A 21,317-nucleotide genomic window follows, 5' to 3' on the forward strand; every position below is an offset into this window, starting at 1 on the left:
CCAGCTGTGCTTCTAAGGAGATGGAGGCCGTCCGATGGAGGCTGGGATGGGGCAGGAAGGAGCCAGGACCCTGGGGGAGGGCAGCCCAGCTGAGCTCCTGGGGCTTGGCCAGTCCTGAACCTGTGTCAACTGGAGCACATCACTCAACCCCGGGCCGAGGTCTCCACAGTCGTGCGCAGGAATAACAATACCCACCTTTCAGGCTGTCGAGGCATCAACGAGACACACACGAAAAGGGCCACTGCAGCATCTGACCCAGGCTGCGGTGGTCAGAGGACCCTGTGATGAGGGTCCTGGGACCTTGTTCATGCGGCTCTGTGTGCCGGTGCTCACACCTGCTCCGCCGGCTGCAGGACCCTGGCAAGTGGCTCAGCCAGTCCCCGCCTTGGTTTCCTCGTCCTCAGTCGAGAGCGAGAGCTTTCTCCTGGTAGGGCTGTCGTGAGACATAGCAAAGTAAGGCATGTCTGGCATTTTGATAACATTGGGCACGTGGTGTCCCCTTGAGTGTCCAGCAGAGGTGTGAGCAGAGCACGGGGACGGGGGAGGGGGGCGGGCCTGTGGCTGTGGAGGGAGGCAGCCCCCAGTCCTGTCCGTCGAAGGTTCCCGTCCACCCCTCTTGTTTTCTCTGAAGAGATGTACAGTATCTTCAGGTCTTACACGGGAGAACCAGCCTATGGCATCTAAAAGGGGGCCCCGGGAGGAGTTCCCTGGTGGTCTAGTGGTTAGGATTCAGCACTCTCACTGCTGTGGGCTGGGTTCAGTCCCTGGTCTGAGACTGAGATCCCGTATCGAGCTGCTGTAAGCCGTGGCCAAATAAAAATAAAAATATAAAGGGTCCTGGGATTCTGAACTAAGGGAACCCCTTGCAGTTCGTGTGGCCGTTATGCTGGCACCAGCCTCCCGCCATGCAGGTGATGAGCAGGGAACTTGCATCACGGCAGGGTGCTGGCCGTGGACTGCGTGGCCATGTGCGCCGCACACGTACCCTGAGCTGCCGTGAAGGTGCAGGTCTGAGAGCCAGAGGCGTCTCACGTCAAGTCAGGCTCTGAGACACTTAGTCTCGAGGAAAACAAATGGTCCCACGAAAGCCAATTTGTTGCCCCGCAGAATAGAGTCTTTCTTGCTGTTGGACACTGACAGCAGACACTTTCCAGTCAGAAGGGGACCGTCCAGTGACCACATTCTTATGGAGTCTTTTGCATTCTCAGGGCAACCCCAGAGACATGCAGCAGGAAGAGCTGGGGGCAGGGGAGGGAGCCAGGGCAGGGGGGCCAGGGCCCTGCTGGGGCTTAGCAGCCGCAGCAGGCACCCACCGGCTTCTGGCTCCTTCTCCCGACTTCCGTGGTCCCCGTGGAGAAGCGGGCCAGGGACTGGGCCCCGGTCAGCGCCTGTTCTCTGTGTATCTGTGCAAAGCATGTGCGTGTTCCCCTTGTGAACAGCTCTCTGGGAAAGCTGGTTAGGTGATGGGAAGCTGGCAACAAATTTCTCGAGGCTTTTTCACAGTCACCAGGCTGAGAGTTTCTCCTCCTCCTTCTGCTCTCTGCATCTTTCCCTAAATGATGCGGATGGTACTATATCAGGTCCTCACAGTTTGTGGACGTCCACGGGAGCACATAGCAAGCATCTCAGTGTCAGGACACGTGGTCACAGGTGGACAGAGGAAGGGGCGGGCCCTTCATTTCTTATTTTGTTAGTGACTTTTTTTTTTTTTTTTTGGTTGCACCTGCAGCATACAAAAGTTCCTGGGTCAGGGCTCGAACCCATGCCACAGCAATGACGACAACAGATCCTTAACCTACGGCACCACAGGAAAACTCCATTCTTAATGAGTTTATTTTATTTTGTTTTATTTTGGGCCATGCCCGAGGCACGTGAAAGTTCCCAGGCCAGGGATCGAACCCGTGCCACAGCAATGACCCCAGCTGCTGCAGTGACAACACTGGATACTTAACCATTGTGCTGCAAGGGAACTCCCTGTCAGTGACTTTTTAAATTCAATAAAGGAGTTCCCATCATGGTGCAGTGGGAACAAATCTGACTAGGAACCATGAGGTTGCAGGTTCGAGCCCTGGCCTCACTCAATGGGTTAAGGATCTGGCATTGCCATGAGCTGTGGTGTAGGTTGCAGATGCGGCTTGGATCCCACGTTGCTGTGGCTGTGGCTCCGACTGGACCCCTAGCCCGGGAGCCTCCATATGCTGTGGGTGTGGCCGTAAAAAGACAAAAGACAAAACATAAATAAATAAATAAATTCAATAGAGAACATAGAGACTCTTACAGTATAGATGGAAAATCTAGTTCTTCAGCAAAGAGAGAATTTTGTGTTCAATGAAAATTTAATGTCTCAAAAATAAAAATTGAACAGAAATCAAAGATTTAAAAATTCTTAGGTATCCGTCAGGATCATATTGTTCAGACTGGAAGCAGAACATTTTCCGCACCCGCATAACACAAATTTTATCTTGCCTTTAAACAAAAGTATTGACCTAAATTTAAGTTCGTTTTATATGTAGTTTATTATTCTGGTTGTTCTAAGAGAATAACTACTTTATCATATGTTGAAATAAGACCTTACCAATACCTAAGAACAGATGATATATATTTTAAAATATTTCCCTTAGTCTGAAGCTCTAAACAAATCTTGTAATGTGATTCATCTTGTGTCTTCAAGGATTGCTGTGGATAAACCACGAAATACTGACTTTCAGTGTCTTTTTAATAGTTACAGTTTTTCACTTCATAGGGCATTAATGAAATTCCTTCCCTGTTGGTGGAATTGTTAGAGTTTATGGGCGGAGTAGACTGGAGATCCCTAGTAGCTAACCAGCAGGTGAGCCAGAAGGTTAAGGATCCAGCGTTGTCACTGCTGTGGTGCAGGTTCGATCCTTGGCCTGGGAACTTTCCAGTGCCCTGGGTGTGACCCAAAAAAAGAAATGATGAGACTTATCAATGCGTGTACATTGCCTCTGTGAGTCAGAAGAGTGGTGACGTTTCTACGTTAAATAAAACGCTGACATAGGTGAGCTTGTTGCCCAAGTTCCTCAGCTGAGGGCCGGGCCCTCTTGTATTACAAACGCTCCAGTTTTTATAAATGATCTCAGGGAACAGAAGAAAGCTGGAGATTTGGTGTCGGGTTTGAAATCACCACCAGGAGGCAGAACAGACTCTTCTGTCACTGGCCCGTGGGATGAAAAGGCCACCGTCTGGTGGCAGGACGCCAGGCGGCACCTAGGAGGGTGATGTCCAGGTGACCTCTGGGAGCTTGCACTTTGCCCACGGGGCAAGGGCAGGGAGCCCATGGGCTTCACAGGAGGGCCCTCCTCCTCCCCACGTCCCTGGAATCATCTTGTTTCCTCAGAAACAAGGCTGAGTTGTCTGTCTGCATTCCCTTCCCCGGGCAGGGTGTGGGGGTGTTTCCAGTTAATGTGGCCGCACGTGTCACACGCCTCATTACTTAGTTAATTACTTATTGTGCAGTTATGTGGCATCAGTCTTGCCCCGGAGGTCTGAGGGCCCGTGCTCACTGTCACAGCGGCAGCTGCGGGGTCTCTGTGCGCCCTCCACCCACGCGGTGGCTGTCGAATGGCGAGACCCTCCCCTCCGTGCCCCCCGGGGGTGGGGCCGGGCCGTGAGCACAGCTGTGTGTGGACTTCACTTTCTGTGGCATTCAGACAAAGGTGTAATATGACCCATAAAATGCGAAAATTCCTGTTTACTGTTTGCAGGATGGTCGGCAGTGTCCGTTAAGTGCGAGGTGACCCGGGGCATGAATTTGCCTGATCAGTATTATTTTCTCTTTCAAACCTTGACGAGAAACCGGGGACCAGTGGTCAATCATGTGATCAATCATGTGACTTTTTAAAGCCAAAATTAAGGAGGAAAAAAGAACTGTACTCGACGCCCTGAAAGACCCAGAAGGATTTTCCACTTCGGGTCCAGTAACCCTCCCAGGGCCTTTGGTTCGATGTCAACGGAGCCCTGAAACCGGGGCGGAAAAAAGAGCAGCGTTAGGAACGGAGGCCGAAAACTTTAGCAGTGTGACAAGCACTCACCGCCCAGTGCCACCTACCCCCGTGGCCCTTTTCGGTGGCACCGGACCGCCGGAGACACGCCCACGGCCATGCGGGCGCCCGTCATTCAGTGGGGAAGCCCGCCTGCGGGCCGGGCGTCAAGCCCCTGCCTCTGCCTCCGCGCTGCAAACGCCGCTTCTCCCCGCGCCGGGGCCGCGGCTCCGCGCAGCTCGTCGCCCCTAGAGGGCGGCCGGGGGGCGGCGGAAGGAGCCGGGACCTGCTCCTCCCCGTCGGCTTCCTGTTTCGCTGAGCATCACCCGGCAACCGCCCATCACCCGGGCACCGGGGCGGGTTCCTTTCCTGGGGTTTTTCCGGCCCACGGTCGTGGATGCCCGTTGGAGACTTGGAGCTCCATGCCTTCTGAGCCTTTGGGGTACACTAACCCAGCCCTCGCTGTTCCCCCGATTACTACCTCTGTGTGACCCAAACCGCCTTTGCCCACTCAGTCACCCAACACCTGTTTAGTGGGCCCCCATATTAAATTACTTCTCTTTACAAAGCTGGGGTCATTTCCTCTTTTTCTCGCTAACGCTGTGATTGATACATTATATCACAATTAAAAATATATTTTGATAGTAGGTTTCAGAATAATCTCCATTGTAAAGAGATTTCAAAGGAAATTGGGGGGGTTAAGTTGAATTTTTTATATATACTTAAATATATAAATTTTATATTTAAATATATATATAATATATATTTTTTATATTTAAATATATAAATATAATATATATTTTTTTATATTTAATTTGATCCTTCTTCAGTTTCTCCGGATCCAATCTCTAAAACAATCTTTCCAGCACCTGCAAACAAATAAAAGCATTCAAATCAGGTATGCTAGAACAAAATAAATACCAGATGACCCAAGTGAATTACATTTCTATCATATTTTAATAATTTATGCTTTGTTATAAGCATTTAAAAATACCATTCTGAGGAGTTCCCATTGTGCCAACGTTGTCTCTGTGAGGGTGTGGGGTTGGATCCCTGGACCCGCTCAGTGGGTTAAGGATCCAGCATTACCCCAAGCTGTGGCATGGGTTGCAGGATTGGCTTGGACCCAGTGTTGCTGTGGCCGTGGCGTAAGCAGGCAGCTGCAGCTCCAATTTGACCACTAGTCGGGGAACTTCCATATGCTGCAGGTGCAGCTGTAAAAAGAGAAAAGGAAACATACCATTCTGAGAACGGCCACAGGCGTCACCAGCCTGCCAGGGGCATCTGTGATGCAAAAATAGGAAAGACCAGAAAGTGGTTCGCAGCCTAATTAATGGCCCTTTCCTTTTAGCTTAAAAGCCTCGAGGAACACACAGCATAAAGGTTTTTCTTTCCATTCTTCCTTTCTTTTCAAATAAACTACAGAGGAGAATGAAGCTCTGCATTATTTTCCTCCTTTAAAAGAAATATCAAAAAACACAGAAGGTAGAAGGAACTAAAAAAGTTGTCTGTATTCTCATTGTAACATAAAGACCGCCATGGCTCTGGGGCTTTTTTTTTTTTTTTTTTTTTCATTTTCTTGGGGTCTTTTTACTTGTTTATCTTTTCATTGATGTTATTGGTGTGTGCTCTGAGTGTGTGTGTGTATTGAGTGTGCATTCAACATTGTCATAAGTGTGTCACATTCTATTACATATGCATCAGAAACACCATTTTTGTAGCCGGACAGGATGCCATAAAATAGACAGCCTGAGGCGGACTTGGCCATTTTCTTACCATGAAAAACTTTTAACGTAAATATCGTTTTGGTGGTAAGATGTACATACTGTAAAATTTACCATTTAAGCATTTCGGGGCGTACAGGTGAGCAGCAGTCACATTGTCGGGAAACCATCCCACCACCCCTCTCTGCACCTTTTCCCTTTTCCAAACTGAATCTCTGTCCCCCATCCCGCACCCACTCTGTGTCCTTCCCCCAAGCCCCCGCCACCATTCCGCTTTGTGTCTCCACGAATTTTATTAACGTAAATTCTTCCTACTGTGTGTTGCTTTTCTGTTGAAAGTTTATGGTGAAATGGCCTAAGTGTATGTACTTCATGCAAGCAGCATTTGCCTGCCTGCCTTCCTTTTCTCCTTTAAAAAAAATTAAATTTGCTGACGTGCCCGTAGTGGCTCAGCGGGTTAAGGACCCCATGGATGTTGTCTCTGAGGATGTGGATTCCAACCCCTGACCTCGCTCAGCAGGTTAAGGATCCGGCACCGCCTCAAGCTGTGGTGTAGGTCGCAGATGTGGCTCAGATCCCGCGTGGCCATGGCTGTGGTGTAGGCGGGCGGCTGCAGCTCCCGACTCGAACCCTAGCCTGGGCACTTCCATACGCTGTGGGTGTGGCCCCCCAAAGAAAAAAAATCGAATTAGCAACTGGCCTCATAGAAGGCCACCCTGCCAGTCCGATTGTTATTTTCCTGATGACACCCGAAACTTCACGTAAGGTTGTGGTGACCTGAATCTCTCCATTTCCAAGAATTCTAAGTGTTAGAGCTCAGGGCAGGAAGATGGTTTTAAAACTGAGATTTACACACCAAGACGTCCCTCCACCCAGATTTCTGAATCTGTTTGGTGGGGGGGCTGGCCTCCCGCAGAGACGCTGGAACGCACACCGTCTAACTTCTGTTTCTGGGGAAAATTCCACACTGACTGTCCACTTCCTCTTCTTGGGAATCTGCACAAATGGAGTCAATTGGATTTTCTGAATCGTTATGTTTTAATTGTGGTAAAATACATATAACATAAAATTCACCATCTTAACCATTTTAAGTGTACGGTTCAGTCAGATGAAGTCTAACCGTCACCACCCTCCATCTCCAGCCTCCTCTCCTCCTCCCACACTGAAACTCTGCATCCGTCAAACACATACTCCCCGGTTCCTCTCTTCGCTCCAGCCCCTGGCACCTACCTTCTTCTGTCTCTGTAAATTTGACAACTCCAGGTATCTCAAGTAAGAGGAATCACATGATATTCGTCATCCTGGATCTGGCTTATTTCACTTTGCGTGTTTTCAAGGTTTCATCCACACCGCAACACGTATCAGAGGTTCCTTCCTTCTTAAGATCCGACAGTAGTCCCTTGTGTGAGACTGGAACATTCTATACTGTACTTATCCACGCATCTGTCATCTAACTCGGGTTGCTTCCACCCACAAAAGAGAGAATTGGCTTTTGTATATAGGATGAATTATTAGAAATTTAATATGGATTAACATAATGATAAGATGCTAAAGTCCTTTTTTTATCACTATGTTATCTGATATTACTATTTAGCCAACATGAAACCTCTAGCACAAGCCCTTGAAAATACTTACCTGTGGCCACCAGGAGGCAGCCACTGGGGTTGGGCCATCCCTCCCAAGGGTATCTGTTTCTCCCTGATTTCTGCTACTCACTGCTTACACCCCTTTGCCACCTTCCCCAGGTAAAGATGCTAAAAGATAGCGATAGTTCACTTTCATTTTATTCTAAATGTATGACATATTTTAAATAGTCCTAGAATATTTGAGCTGCAAACTTGGAATATGTTTTCCATTTAAGATTCCCAGTTTCTTCGCTGGGGGACAGTTTCTTCTTTTTCAAAAATCTATACTCAAGGAGAGTCTCTCCACCCAAAAAGAGAAGTTCACGAGCTGCGATTGCCTAATATTCTTCTTTGGAGACACTGCCATACCTCCTCATCTGGCCTGTGAAGTTCAAGTCCAGCCATCTCAAGCAGAACTTTCAACTAGGAAGTGCTGGGGTCTCTGAAAGAAAATAACTCTCCCAAAGTTCAGGCCGCTTGGTCTAGAAAAGTGATGTGTTTGCTCCCAGTACAGCCTCATGACTTAGACTCCCAGTTAGTCTCCTGGTTCCGCGGGCTCAACAGGTTCATAGCCAGCCCCTCACCTCTGCCCCTGCCCCAGGACGTACCCTGCAGGCTGTGGGTTCCCAGCCACAGAGATGCCGCCTGAGATAGACGCCTCAGTGGGAGGGGCCGGAAGGCAAGAGGAAGGGGGATGGGTCCGGGGCAAAGGTTAGTTCCCACATCCCTTGGTAACTGGTGCCTGGTTGCAGCAGACTTGGGTTAAGTGGGCCTTGAAGTACTTTGTAGCACTGTGCATCCTACCGACCAAGGGCCTGCACTGCATTTTATTTATTTAAGTGCTGGCTACGAATAATAGCTCGAATAATAGCTCGATTAATCCTCTTGAGCTGTGTAAACGAGACGCCGCTGTCCCTCCAGGGTTACAGATGTGGAAAGGAGGCCTTGAAAGCGGTGACGTAATGGCCCAGGGCCAAGAGCAAGCTTCCGCCTGGGCAGTGTTGGCCCCAGAAGCTCACTGTCATCCCTCCCAGGGGCCTCGTCCCACAGAGAACAGTCGTTTGGTGACACAGTAATAATGAACTTTTCACTGGCTTCAGTACGAATCCTTCCTCAAGTCGCTTTGCCTGTTTGCCTTTCATTGCTCAAAACTGCATTCCGGCCTTGAGGCAAGAGTATCTGGTTCTGAGACGTGTGCTTTGTTCCCTTTCAGAGGCTTGATCAGGCGGCTGACAACAGAGTCCCAGTTTACTTTATAGGCAACTTTGATGTTATTTAAATTCTAATAAGGCTGGAGTCCTGTCCTGCATTATTACAGCACAAGCACAGACTCGCAAGCTGCCTTGTCCTTATTACTTTCGCAATTGTAAAGTATCCAGTTGAAGAAGGGATGGCAGACTAGGGCTCGTGTACCGTTATGATCTGGTGTTTAGACGGGATGAAGAAATCAGCAGTATCGCTACTGAAAAGGAAGAGATAAAATGCGTAACTACTTAAAGATTATATATGCAGCTAATTCAAAAATCAGTCTAAAACGGAGAGTTCAGTGAAATAGTTTACAAGGGTGTGAACAAAAATCCGTACCGTTCCCTTATCCCACAATAATTTTTTAAATAATGGCAGGAAGATAAGATCCCATTCAAAATAGCATTTAGTGGCCTAAAGACTTAAATGTAAGACAAGACACCATCAAACTCCTGGAAGACAACAGAGGCAAAACATTCTCTGACATCAGCCTTACAAGTGCTTTCTCAGGTCAGTCTCCCAAGGCAACAGAAATAAAAGCAAAAATAAGACATTGGGACCTAATCAAACTGACAAGCTTTTGCACAGCAGAGGAAACCAAAAAGACAACGTACAGAATGGGAGAAAATAGTTCCAAATGATGCAACGGACAAGGGCTTAATCTCTAAAATATACAAACAACTTATACAACTCAACAGCAAAAAGGCCAACAACCCAGTTGAAAAATGGGCAAAAGACCTAAATAGACATTTCTCCAAGGAAGATGTACAGATGGCCAACAAGCATATGAATAAATGCTCAACATCCCTGATTAGTAGAGAAATGCAAATCAAAACTACCTTGAGATACCACCTCACACCAGTCAGAATGGCCATCATTAATAAGCCCATAAATAGCAATTGCTGGAGGGGGTGTGGAGAAAAGGGAACCCTCCTGCACTGTTGGTGGGAATATAAGCTGGTACAACCACTATGGAAAACAGTATGGAGGTACCTTAGAAAACTACATATAGAACTACCATATGACCCAGCAATCCCGCTCCTGGGCATATATCTGGACAAAACTTTCCTTGAAAAATATGCACGCACTGGTATGTTCATTGCAGCCCTGTTCATAATAGCCAAGACATGTAAACAACCCAAATACCCATTGACAGATGACTGGATTAGGAAGATGTAGTGTATATACACAATGGAATACTACTCAGCCATAAAAAATAATAATAATGCCATTTGCAGCAACATGGATGAAACTGGAGACTCTCATCCTGAGTGAAGTAAGTCAGAAAGAGAAAGACAAATACCATATGATGTCACTTATTTCTGGAATCTAATATATGGCACAAATGAACCTTTCCACAGAAAAGAAACTCATGGACTTGGAGAACAGACTTGTGGTTGCCAAGGGGCGGGGGGAGTGGGATGGACTGGGAGTTCGGGGTTATAATAGATGCAAATTATTGCCTTTGGAATGGATGAGCAATGAGATCCCGCTGTACAGCACTGGGAACTGAATCTAGTCACTTGTGATGGAGCAGGATGGAGGATAATGTGAGAAAAAAGAATGTTTACATGTATGTGTGACTGGGTCACCTTGCTGTACAGTAGAAATCTGACAGAACACTGTAAACCAGCTATAATGGAAAAAACAAAAATCATTAAAATTAAAAACAAAAACAAAATATCTTTTAGGAATAAAGAAATAGGAAGAATTTATATGAAGAAGGCTGTAACAATATTCTGAAGGACATAATCAGATTTTAAAGTGGAGAGAGGGGAGTTCCTGTCGTGGCTCAGTGGTTAACGAACCCCAATAGCATCCATGAGGACCCAGGTTCAATTCCTGGCCTTGCTCAGTGGGTTAAGGATCCGGTGTTGCCATGAGCTGTGGTGTAGGTCACAGACGCAGCTCGGATCTGGTGTTGCTGTGGCTGTGGTGTAGGCCGGCACCTGTAGCTCCGATTAGACCCCTAGCCTGGGAACCTCCATATGCCATGGGTGTTGCCCTAAAAAGACAAAAAGACCAAAAAAAAAAAAAAAAAAAGACCAGCCAAGAAATTTTCGGAAAAGAATAATGAGAGTGATTTTCAACTTATGTGTAGCTTACACCTTCTTTGTTCGAACAAAATCCTGCCTCCCTGTTCAGCTGCTTTCAGTGGGTCCTTTACTGCCTCCTGAATAGCGTTCGGGTTCTTTAAACTGTTGCCTAAGGGTTTTCGGAAAAGCAGCACAGTTCCCACGGTTCCATCACTTCAATAGAGCAGCTCTTTTGTTTACTGGGTTTCCTTCCAGCATTTGTCTGCCTGCCTTCATTCTTACCGGGTCGCATGCATCATTCGCTTACCTAAGGACCCCGAGCGCCGAAAGCTTGGCTTTGGGGGGAGCGGGAAGGCCAAAACTCTGAACTAACTTGCAGGCAGGAGGCTCTGTGCTCAGAACTGCTGACTAAAGCTTTAAACCTAATCCCAGCCAGTTGAGTGACTTGAGGACACTACTTACAGCTTCTCTAAACATGGAAGCTGTGATTCCAGGTTCCGCATCTGCAGGAAAAATAACCTGTGTGCGTTAGAGGAGCACACGGGGGTCCCGTGGCCACACCCCTTCGTGCCCGCCTGGGCTCCCTGTGTATCTGCCGCCCGCCTGGTGGCTGTGTGCCCTGTGACACAGGAAGCCGAAGAGGTCAAGGCCGTTGCCTGAAGCTACAGCCTAGCAAGAGGCAGAGCAGGGATTGCAGCCAGCTTCTCCCCCAGACCTCTGCTTCGGAGGTGGGGGGCTTCTGGGCTGCGGGCGGCCCCTCCGTTTCGGTCTCCACCACTCACCCCTTTCGGCTGGGGCCCTCCCACAGGGTCCAGGAAGCCAGACTCAGTTCTGTGACCTTCTCACTTCCAGTGCTTCCTTCCCGCCCACCTCCAGCCATCACACCCTTGGCCTTGGCGTGACTGCACCACCTCTGAAATCTCAGCCTCAAACTCCACCCCCCCACCCCCACTCCGCTTCAGTGTCCAGTGCTGACTTTCTGGATCTTTCTGTCTACCACACCCAGCCCTGCTTTTAAGTTCTTAACAGGAAAAAAGAGGGCCGAAGGCACGAGGGAGTGTGCTGAGATGCTTCCGTGTTGGCCATTCCTTCTCCGCAGGTTGAGCTGCGGGTCTGCTGGGGCCCCTCGCCTGTAGAAGTTGATAGGCCATCGTCCCTCTGCAACGCGGGGCCTTGGATGAAGGCTCGAGGCCTTGAGACCGGGGTCCTCAGTGGGGTTCCTTTTGCCTCCCAGGGGACACGTGGCGATGTCCGGGGACACCTTCGGCTGACACAGGCGGGGTGGAGAGGGCCGCTGGTACCTAGTGTGTAGGGGGATGCTGCTGGTTATCCTGTGATGCCCGAGACAGACACCCCCACAGAATTATTTGACCCCGAATGTCCCTAGCTCCGTGGTCAAGAAAGCCTGCTCTCCACTCATGTTAGAATTTCCCCGTCAAGTCAAATCCCATATTTCATACAAATGCCTCAGCAGAAGTGGGGATAAGAGGAGGGGGCTTCCGTATAATCTCAGTAGCTAAAACCACACCCACTGGCCAGAAGACGCCTTTGGAAAACCTGCGAGGGGCTGAGGGAGCTACGCTCTCCCATGAAGGCAGTCGTGAAAGGCGGGCCAGAGCTGCCCGCTGAGCTGTCGGTATAAAGGTGCTTTTAATGACCTCCCTGCTGGTACTTCCGAGATGACGTGGTCGGGAGTGCCATTTGATCTCCAGTTCTTCCAGAATTTCCACTCTTGTGCCAAACATGTCTCTCCAGAATGCTGTGCCTTGCTCTTCTTTAAACTTCTCCTGAAGGTCATCTGAAATCTTCATTTTTCAAAGGTGAGGCTTTTTTGTTCTATGCTAAAGGCTTCTGTCAAGATAGCTGTTCATACGAATGAATGATAAAGAAGGTACCCATGAGCTGGTACTTTTCTGGAGGCTAAAGAGTTGATGGCTTTTCTTTGCACTGCATTTCAGGGGCTAAACTGCAGAGCGGGGGAAACCTTTATTTCAGGGTGTGGCGCATGTTTTTAGGGCTGGGCTTATGTGTATTACAGACTCTGTTTTCCTTTAAGAAAATTCATTTTCTGTGAAAGATCATTTTAGGGATGATGTTTCAAGAATTCCTGTTCCTTCGGCTGGAAGATCGCTGACTTTGGATATTTTGGTCAGTCTTTGAGTCCGATTGTCTTCAAGTCAAGCTGTTTAGCACGAGTGCCTGGTTTTTCAAACTTCTGAATGCATCTTAAGTGCCCTCAAATAATCTATTTGTGATGAGCACTGTTTAAATTCAGGTGAGACACTCTCATGTTTCCCCACGCATCCTTTCTCTGAATGACATTTGTCAGTCAGATTGGTGTCCGTATTGGTATTGACCTTGGTAGCCTGACTGATTTCTGGGTTTTTCAGCTCACAGAGTAAAGGGTCTTTTTTTTTCACGGCTCATTCTGTCTGTCCCCAAATGTTAAACTCACAGGCAAGGGTTCTGAGGCCAAAGCCAAGCAGGTGGGTGCGTATCTGGATGAAGTACTGCTTTGATTCTTTCTAATCCTTATTTTCTGTTCCGAAATATACACTGAAGCATTTCGTGTATTTCTCATCAGTGGGGTGTTCTGTTACCTGGAGGATACGGTTGTTGCAAGGAAAGCGTGTTTTCCCGTCACTATCCATTCCGATCAAAAGTATTTTAAATGGCCTGTTCTGAGAGTGGATATACATACTTTTTTCTCTGCATTAGAGTTGACTTTGGGAGACTTTTCAGAGCTTTCTCCTATATGACTGAGAAATATGGAATGGATTTGAGTTGTTTTTATTGTTTTGCAATAATCTCAGGGAAATAATTGGTTGTCACCCGCAGTGTGTCGTGCTCATGGAAAACGGAATGGGTTTTCCTAAAAGATGCTTTATCGGAGGTGTGTGTGGCCGTTTCCTCGGTCACCGTATGTGAGGGGTGTTTCTGTGATGACTCCAGTCTGGTCCTAGGGCTCCGGATCACTTCTGAGGAATGGAGTAGAACAGTGGATACGGTTTTTTTTTTCCCCCCAAGATGGCTATGGACTTAAGTTCCTGGACACTTGCGGAGATGAACTTAATTCCCGAATAAAATAAGTTAGAAGTTATTTTAAATGCGGGTGGATTTTGCCCTCTGTCAGAATTATTGGGCTTTCTGGAGCCCCGTGGACGGGCTCTGTGCTCCTGCGCTCAGTACTGGAAAGAGGGGCGGGGGGGGCATCTCTCTGGCAAAGCCCTTCAGTGTCGGCTCCTCCTGCCCCTCCTCCTGCCTCAGCTCCTTGGTCCACAGTCTCTGCACCAGGCCTGTGCTTCTTGTTGTCTGTCCTCTCCTGGCCGCTTTGGTTTTCTCATCTCCATTTAGCTCAGAATCAGGCCAAATCCTGAAGGTCCATAACCCCCCCCACCCCCCATCCCTCAGTCTGAGGTCCGCCTACGCCTGCACTGCTTGTCCTCCCTCTCCTTCCACTCCCGATTTTCAGCCTCCAGTCTCCAGTCTCTTCCGTCCCGAGAAACAGGTTGACAGATGAACAGATCTCCGGCCAGCCCCCGCCGCCTCGATTCTGTCTCCCTCCCAGGCTGTAATCTGCCACTTACTATACGTGCACTTGAAACTGCTTGAATGTGGGATTGCAACAAGGGAACACCACAGCCAGTGTTTTACTAGTTGCAAATTAAAGGCTTTCTGCACCCTGTTCTCTTTGGTCCATCTGCCCCGGTTACCACTGATATCCACGCCAGCCTTCTGAAGAGTGGCTTCCAGGAGGCACCTGTATCTCCTGTTTCTCTAACTACCCATTGTCTGTCTTGGCTTGTTCCTGACACTCCTCTTATTCACTAATTGTAGGATTCTCAAGATTCCTTCCCTCAGCCCCTTTTCTGCTTCATCACCTTAAACCAGTTCATAGTTTTGGTGCCTAAGTACCTGTTGGATATTCCATCAAGGCTTTCTGCCTTCAAATTCAGTCCAACCAAGACCCAAACTCATCACCTTCCTTAGAAAATCCAAACGGATTTTTTTTTTTAAATTATTAGGTAAAAAAGAAGTGTGGTGAATTGCTGGGTGCTAGGTAATTATGCAAAAAAAAAAAATTCCTAAAGTCGGGCCATTTTAAAAATTTTATTTTATTGAGGGATAGTTGCTCCATAATGTGTTAATTTCTGCTCTACGGCAACGTGATTCAGTTCTTCATATGTATTCTTTTTCATATTCTTTTCCGTTATGGTTTATTACAGGATATGAGTCATGTCACTTTTAAAAGAATTTCTATTCCCAGTTGCTACAAAAATATAAAATACTTAAGATCAATGAGCGTTAGGAGTTCCCGTTGTGGCTCAGCTGGTTAAGACACCAACATAGTGTCTGTAAGGATGCAGGTTCCATCCCCAGCCTCACGCAGTGGCTTAAGGATCCGCTGTTGCCATGAGCTGTGGTGTAGGTTGCAAACTCGGCTTGGATCTGGTGTGGCTGTGGCTGTGGTGTAGGCTGGCAGCTGCAGCTCCAATTCAACCCCTGGCCTGGGAATTTCTGTATATGCTGCAGGTGCGGAGCTAAAAGGGAAAAAAAAAAAAATCAATGAGAGTTCATGATGCGTGATCAACGCCCTCCACCTCACTGGGAGAGTCCTCCACCTGTCCCTCCCTCCATCCGTCATTCCCGAAGGGACGAGCACGTGCTCCCGTTCCCGAGGAGCCTGCTCCGTCTCGAGGGGGAGGACCGAGTCACGGGTGCCTTGGAAGGTGAGGGCTGTGGCTGTAGGACACCCAGCACAGGGTGTGTGCTCGGTATGAGGAGCTTTGTATGGGCTAAACGCGAGCTCTCTCGTGCTTTCCAGCCATTCTTTCCCCAATATTTCTGTCCACCGGAGGAGGCAGGATCCCGGCCTGAGGACCACGTTCACTGTGGGCCTACGCTGGGCCGGCTGACTACGGGATACAGTTTTTTCTGCAGATGGCAGGTGGGGTCTGGGCCCCTCATGTGATGCTCCTACCAGTGCCCCCGTCTTCCCCAGAGAGCCGGCTCCAGTCCTGACCTGGGTACATGCCCTGCTTTGCCAACACTGTGGAGCTGGAGCTGGAGCCAAGCCCAGGGGGACAGCCTGTCTGCTGACTGTTCCCCACGAGGATCCCTGGCTGCCTGCGGGGAGGGAGTCCTTCCTTTGTTTTTTTTTTTTAGGGCCACACCCGTGGCATGTGGAGGTTTCCAGGCTTGGCGTCAAATCGGAGCTACAGCTGCCAGCCTTCACCACAATCACAGCCACGCAGGATCCAAGCCACATCTGCAACCTACTCATGGCAATGCCGGATCCTCAACCCACGGAGCAAGGCCAGGGATCGAACCCTCATCCTCATGGATACGAGTCAGATTCATTTCCACTGAGCCACGACGGGAACTCTGTTCATTTTTGTTTGTTTGTTTGCTTGTTTGGCTGGAGCCCATCTGTGTCCGGGAGTGCGCTGGATGCTAAGGACTGGGGTTAAAACCCTGGCCTCACTTGGGCTTCACTTTATTGCGCATTGAAGAAACTGGGGTTTTTTGTTTTGCTTTGTTTTTTTTACAAATTGAAGGTTTGTGGCAACTTCGTATTTAAGAAATAGGTTTCATAAGACTATAGCTGCCAGAAATAGTGATCCCTCTGATGGATCTGAGCAAAATGCACTTAAAACTTTCCAGAAAGGATTCATTGTTCTACATGCCATTAAGAACGTTTGTGATTGGCTGGGAGAGGTCACAGTACCCACATTAATAGGAGTGGGGAAGAAGCTGATTCCAGCCCTCATGGACTTTGAGGGGCTCAAGACCTCCGTGGAGGAAGTATCTGCAGATGTGGTGGAAAGAGCAAGAGAACTAGAATCAGAAGTGGGGCCTGAAGATGTGACTGAGTCGCTGCATCTCATGATACAACTTGAGCCAATGAGGAGTTGCTTCTTACGGACAAGCTAAGAAAGTGGTTTTTTGAGATGGAATCAACTCTTGGTGAAGAGGCTGTGAAGACTGTTGAAATGGCACAAAGGATTTAGACTATTCTGTAAACTCGGTTGATGGAGCAGCAGCAGGAGAGGACTGGCTCCAGTTTGGAAAGAAGTCCTACTGTGGGTGAAATGCTATCAAATAGCATTGCGGGCTGCAGAGTACTCATTCGTGAAAGAATCGGGAGTTCCTGCTGTGCTGCAGTGGGTTAAGAACCCAGCCATGGCAGCTCAGTTCACTGTGGAGCCATGGGTTGGATCCCCAGCCCAGCACAGTGGGTTAAAAGGATCCAGCGTGGCTGCAGCTGCTTCTGTATGCCATAGGTGCAGCCATGGGGAAAAAAAAGGGAAAGACTCAGTGTGGCCGACTTCATTGTTGTCTTGTTTTAAGAAATTGCCACAGCCACCCCAGCCTTCAGCAGCCACCACCCTGATCAGTCAGCAGCCACCACCACCGAGGCCAGAGCTTCCACCAGCAAAAAAGAGTCTGACTCATTGAAAGCACGGGTGAAGACTGGCATTTTTTTTAGCAATAACATGTTGGTGTTTTGGGGTTTTTTTTTAGGGCCACACCTGCGGCATCTGGAGGTTCCCAGGCTAGGGGTCGAATCACAGCTGTAGCTGCTGACCTACACCACAGCCACAGCAACGCCAGATCCGAGCCACGTCTGCAGCCTACACCACAGCTCATGGCAACGCCAGATCCTTAACCCACTGAGCGAGGCCAGGGATCGAACCCATGTCCTCATGGATACTCGTCAGATTTGTTTCTGCAGAGCCACGACGGGAACTCCAGCAGTAACATTTTTAAATTCAAGTCTGTACATCGTTTTTTAGGCATAGTGCTCTTCACAGCTAATAGGCTACAGTATCACGTAAGCATAACTTTAACATATACACTGGGAAGTTTAAAAATTCATGTGACTGTATCGTGACATTTGCTTGATGCTCTAGTCTAGACCCGAACTCACAATCTCTCTGAGGTGGTTCCTTTGTAAAATGCTTGATAAACGGAACGGGGCTTGCAAATCTGGGCAGTCACTTCATGAAGCAGCTTTATAATATGAAGTGGGTTTTGTTAAATATTAGTCAAAAGGAGAAAGTAATAGCATAGATGCAAGCTCATTGTTTGTCGAAGTGATACAGAGATGTTTATTCGGCCGCAATCCTTACGGCCAGTGATTCATGTTCATGAAAAACAGCTGTTGCGGCTGTGATGTGGAAAATGATTTTGTGCGAGTTAGCTGATGAGTGGGGTGGCCGAGGCCCACTCTGCCCTCCCAGCCTGCCCTCTGGTTGTGCCACATCCCTGGAAGGGTTTGTTTCCGTTGCCCTGGCACTTAGGGCCAAACCAAAGCAGGGGCGGGGCTGGCGGACCTAGCAACACACCAACACCCTGGAAACCAGTAAACCAAGTTTGGGTGTGGCCCCAGAGTGGTTAAATGTTCTGGCATTTGCTGGTGAGCTATGAGTCTGCTGTTCCTAGAACAAAATTAGATCATTCTACTTACCTTTTGTTCTGTTCTAGGCGTCCCTTCACTTAAGCTCCTGCCCATAATTGAGTGCACATCCGAGGACTGCTTTGGAGAGTTCAGACCTTACCCTTCTGAGGGGAGGGCACAGAGCAGCACAAGCAGGGTGGCTTTTAGACACACCCGAGACAGGTGGCGCTTGCACAAAACCCTACGTCCCTCTTGGGACAGAATCCCTGAGTTTAAGCAGTGACTGGGTGTTTGCAGTGACTACCCAGCTGCCTGGAGGAGGCTGGATTTGCAGAGTCGACTTGGTCCAAGTGGATCCTGACCAAAAGAGGAGAAAAGTGAACCTGTGTCCTTGAACCTCTGTCCTTGACCTCACAGCTCTTCACAGAAAGCCCCAGGGCCCCCAGTGGCACTGTCACAAGGCTGGCCACCCTCTTCCTGCCCCGCCCCAGGCCCCCACTGCTCAGATCATCCGAAGGGGCCCTGGCTTTCGAGGACGGAAAGCAGGGGCTTCTTGTCGGCTTTGAGTTTTGTCTTCCTCAGCGTACAGGCCTTGGACTACTCTGCCAGGCCGTCTCTAGAGCTGTGAGTGCTGGGATAAAAATTCTGTGTTCCTGCAAGCTTCCTGTTCTCCAAATGTCACTTTCCTTGACTTCTGCGTGAACTTCCCCAGCACCGTGTCTGTAGGCTCCAGTCACTCAGTAATCACCCCATAAGCCGCCTTGCTGAGCTTAAAAAGAAACTTGGGGGTTTCTGTCAGGGAAGGGGCTGGATGAGGGGCCCTTCTCCTGAGAGAGTGGCTTATATCGCAGTGAACGAAAGGAAACCACACTTTACACCTTATTCCGTCCGGAGCCCCGGGATTTAAATAACACCAAGAAGTATGAATTGAACCCCGCTTACAATGCAGATGGACACGTGCTCTGCCGCTGGGAACAGTCCGAGACTGGGCCACCTTACATGGTGGCAGCTTCCCAACTACAAGGCGTCAGAATAGCAGTGTTCTCTAATTGCTGCTAAGTGGAGTCAGAAATCTCCTTGCTGCTCACCGTTATTTTCTTGTTGGTATTGGTACTTTGTTCCTGAGACTGAAATCAGCCAGTAGCTTTTTCTTCGGTGACAGTGTCCTGCCACCCCGGGCTTCAGCCGGGCCCTTCCGCAGCTTCTGTGGGGACTGTGGGTTTGTTGTCTTCTCTGGGGTTGTCCGCAGTTTCCCCCAGTTCTTAGCCAGTTTCACCCATTATTGCCCAGCTTCGTTCCTGCTGCAGAGAAGGATGGAAAGGCCTGGGTGCCTGGAGGGGAGGGGGACAACTCTGGAGGCAGGGGGAGAGGGGGGCTGACCACTGACGGTGCTCAGCCCGGGGCCTCCCCTAAGCCCTGGGCACTGTCATTGCCACTGGCATGTTTCAGATGGGACTCCAGACACAGGGCGAAGGTACTTGCTCAGGATCCCGTAGTAAGTAGCAGAGCCAGGAATGAGTCCGATGGTTTAGTTGCAGAGTCCGCTTAACCCTTTCCCTCTGTGGTTTGCATAAAGCTGATAGCTACCATCAGACGGCCACCTGGGAGGTGGGGAGGGTGCAGGTGTTTATAGACATTTGCCCTGTGACAGGACAAACGAAGCCTGTCCCCTGTGCCCTCTTCTGGGACATGTGGCCAGAGGGTTTGAGGTGGCAAAAATCTCCAGAATTTGCTTATCAAGACTGGAATATTCAAACTGAAGGCTCCAAGAAGGCTGTTTTATTAACTGGCTGTCATGCTTATCTGTGAAAGCGTTACTAAAATTATCATTGCTTTCGAGGATAGACTCCCTAAGGCCCATACTTGTTTATGTAAAACGGCTTAAAATTATTTTCTCCAATGCACTTAACTTTATAGAATCAAGAACCATAACACGAGCATTACAGCAAGAAAACAAGCTCTTAAAAGGACGCATTTCAGTCTCTCTGAAAGTTATTCCTGCCAAGCCGATGCTGCCATCCATCCAAGGCCGGCTTTGCTCATCTTCATCAAAGTTGAAATCTGCCCAGTGTCTCCCACGGAGGCCGCTCTGGGTCTTTACTCAGCCTCGCGTTTTTGCTGCCTCTACCCTCTCCTAGGTCAGGCCCTCCTGTCCCTCAGAAACCCCTCTGCTGCCCCCCACACCCTCTTCCTTCCAGAGCCCCCTCCCCAAGCCAGAGCGGGAAGCCGAGCTTCACACCAGGTCCTGCGCTAATGTGTCAGGGAGAATTAGGTTAGGGTGGCAGAAAGCGGGAAATTGGGGGGCTGTAACATTTAAACGTGAATTTGGGGTCTCCCAAGACTTTTCTGGAGCTGCGAAACCGAATTAGCCCAAACCGTTCAGTTGGAAGTTCTCCTTTTTGAAGAGAGGAGGTGTTCTTTCTGAGAAGGGCCTCTGAATACATGCCCCCAGGGCATGGGGGGAGGAGGGGCGCCAGGCTTGGCTAGGTCCTTCCCGTTGCTGCTGCCCCAGCCTGGTGAGGTCAGTTTCGTCGCTTTGTGTGTGGAACTTTTAAGGAACGAACGACGGCCTCTTCTGCGGCTGGAGGAGGCGTGTGCTGGGCAGCCGGGACCCTGGCCCGCCAAGAGACACTCTCCGCGCCCTCCCCGCGCGGCGCCCGGCAGGGGCAGGGACCTCGTGGAATCAGCCCCTGCCTCGCACGACCTCCCTCCCGACCCTGGACGGTGCAGCCCCCTAACTCTGAAACACCGGATCCGCGCCAAACCTCCCGCACCTGCGTCCTTCTGCCCGAGGTTTGCTGAGGAAGAGGCGGGCGGAGGGCGCGCCCCGGCCTCGGATGCACGGTCTCACCCCCTCTGGGCCGCACAGTTTCGTCGCCCTGTAAGCCGGCCCTTTCTCAGGGTGACACGTTAACGGAGTACCGCGACCAGCAGGTGCTGCGGGCCTCGTTCGAGGCTGTAGCATCCGTAGACGCTCACTTCGACCTGAAATTTGGAGGACAGCTAAGGCGCGGAGGCGGGGGCGGGGCCTGATGAGGCGGAGCCTGTGAGGCAGCCCGCCCCGCCCCCGCGTGGGCCCCGCCCCGCCCTGGTTCCTCCACCCGAGGACGTCCCGCCCCCCGCGCAGAACCCCCCCGCGTATAGGCTCCTCCCCAAGAGGACCTCAGCCACGCGCGGGCTCCTCCTCTCCCTCCCCCCTCCTTCCGGGGCTAACTCGCCCTCCCCGCGCGGATGCGTGCTCTGCGGCGGGGCCGGATGGGGTCATTTCCCCCCGCCACCGCCTT

The 21,317-nt window shown here is 49.7% G+C and overlaps 1 protein-coding gene across 31 annotated transcripts in view; it reads left to right on the plus strand.

Moving 5' to 3' along the window:
• The window catches only part of LRRFIP1 (LRR binding FLII interacting protein 1), a 156,132-nt gene that overhangs the window by 40,794 nt on the left and 94,021 nt on the right, over window positions 1-21,317 (plus strand). The window lies entirely within an intron of this gene.

The sequence above is a fragment of the Sus scrofa genome, chromosome 15, assembly GCF_054392235.1.
Source record: "Sus scrofa isolate SSC_HxYL_T2T_F1_AM1 chromosome 15, Sscrofa_HxYL_maternal_Yorkshire_Landrace_v2.0, whole genome shotgun sequence".
Classification (NCBI taxonomy): domain Eukaryota; kingdom Metazoa; phylum Chordata; class Mammalia; order Artiodactyla; family Suidae; genus Sus; species Sus scrofa.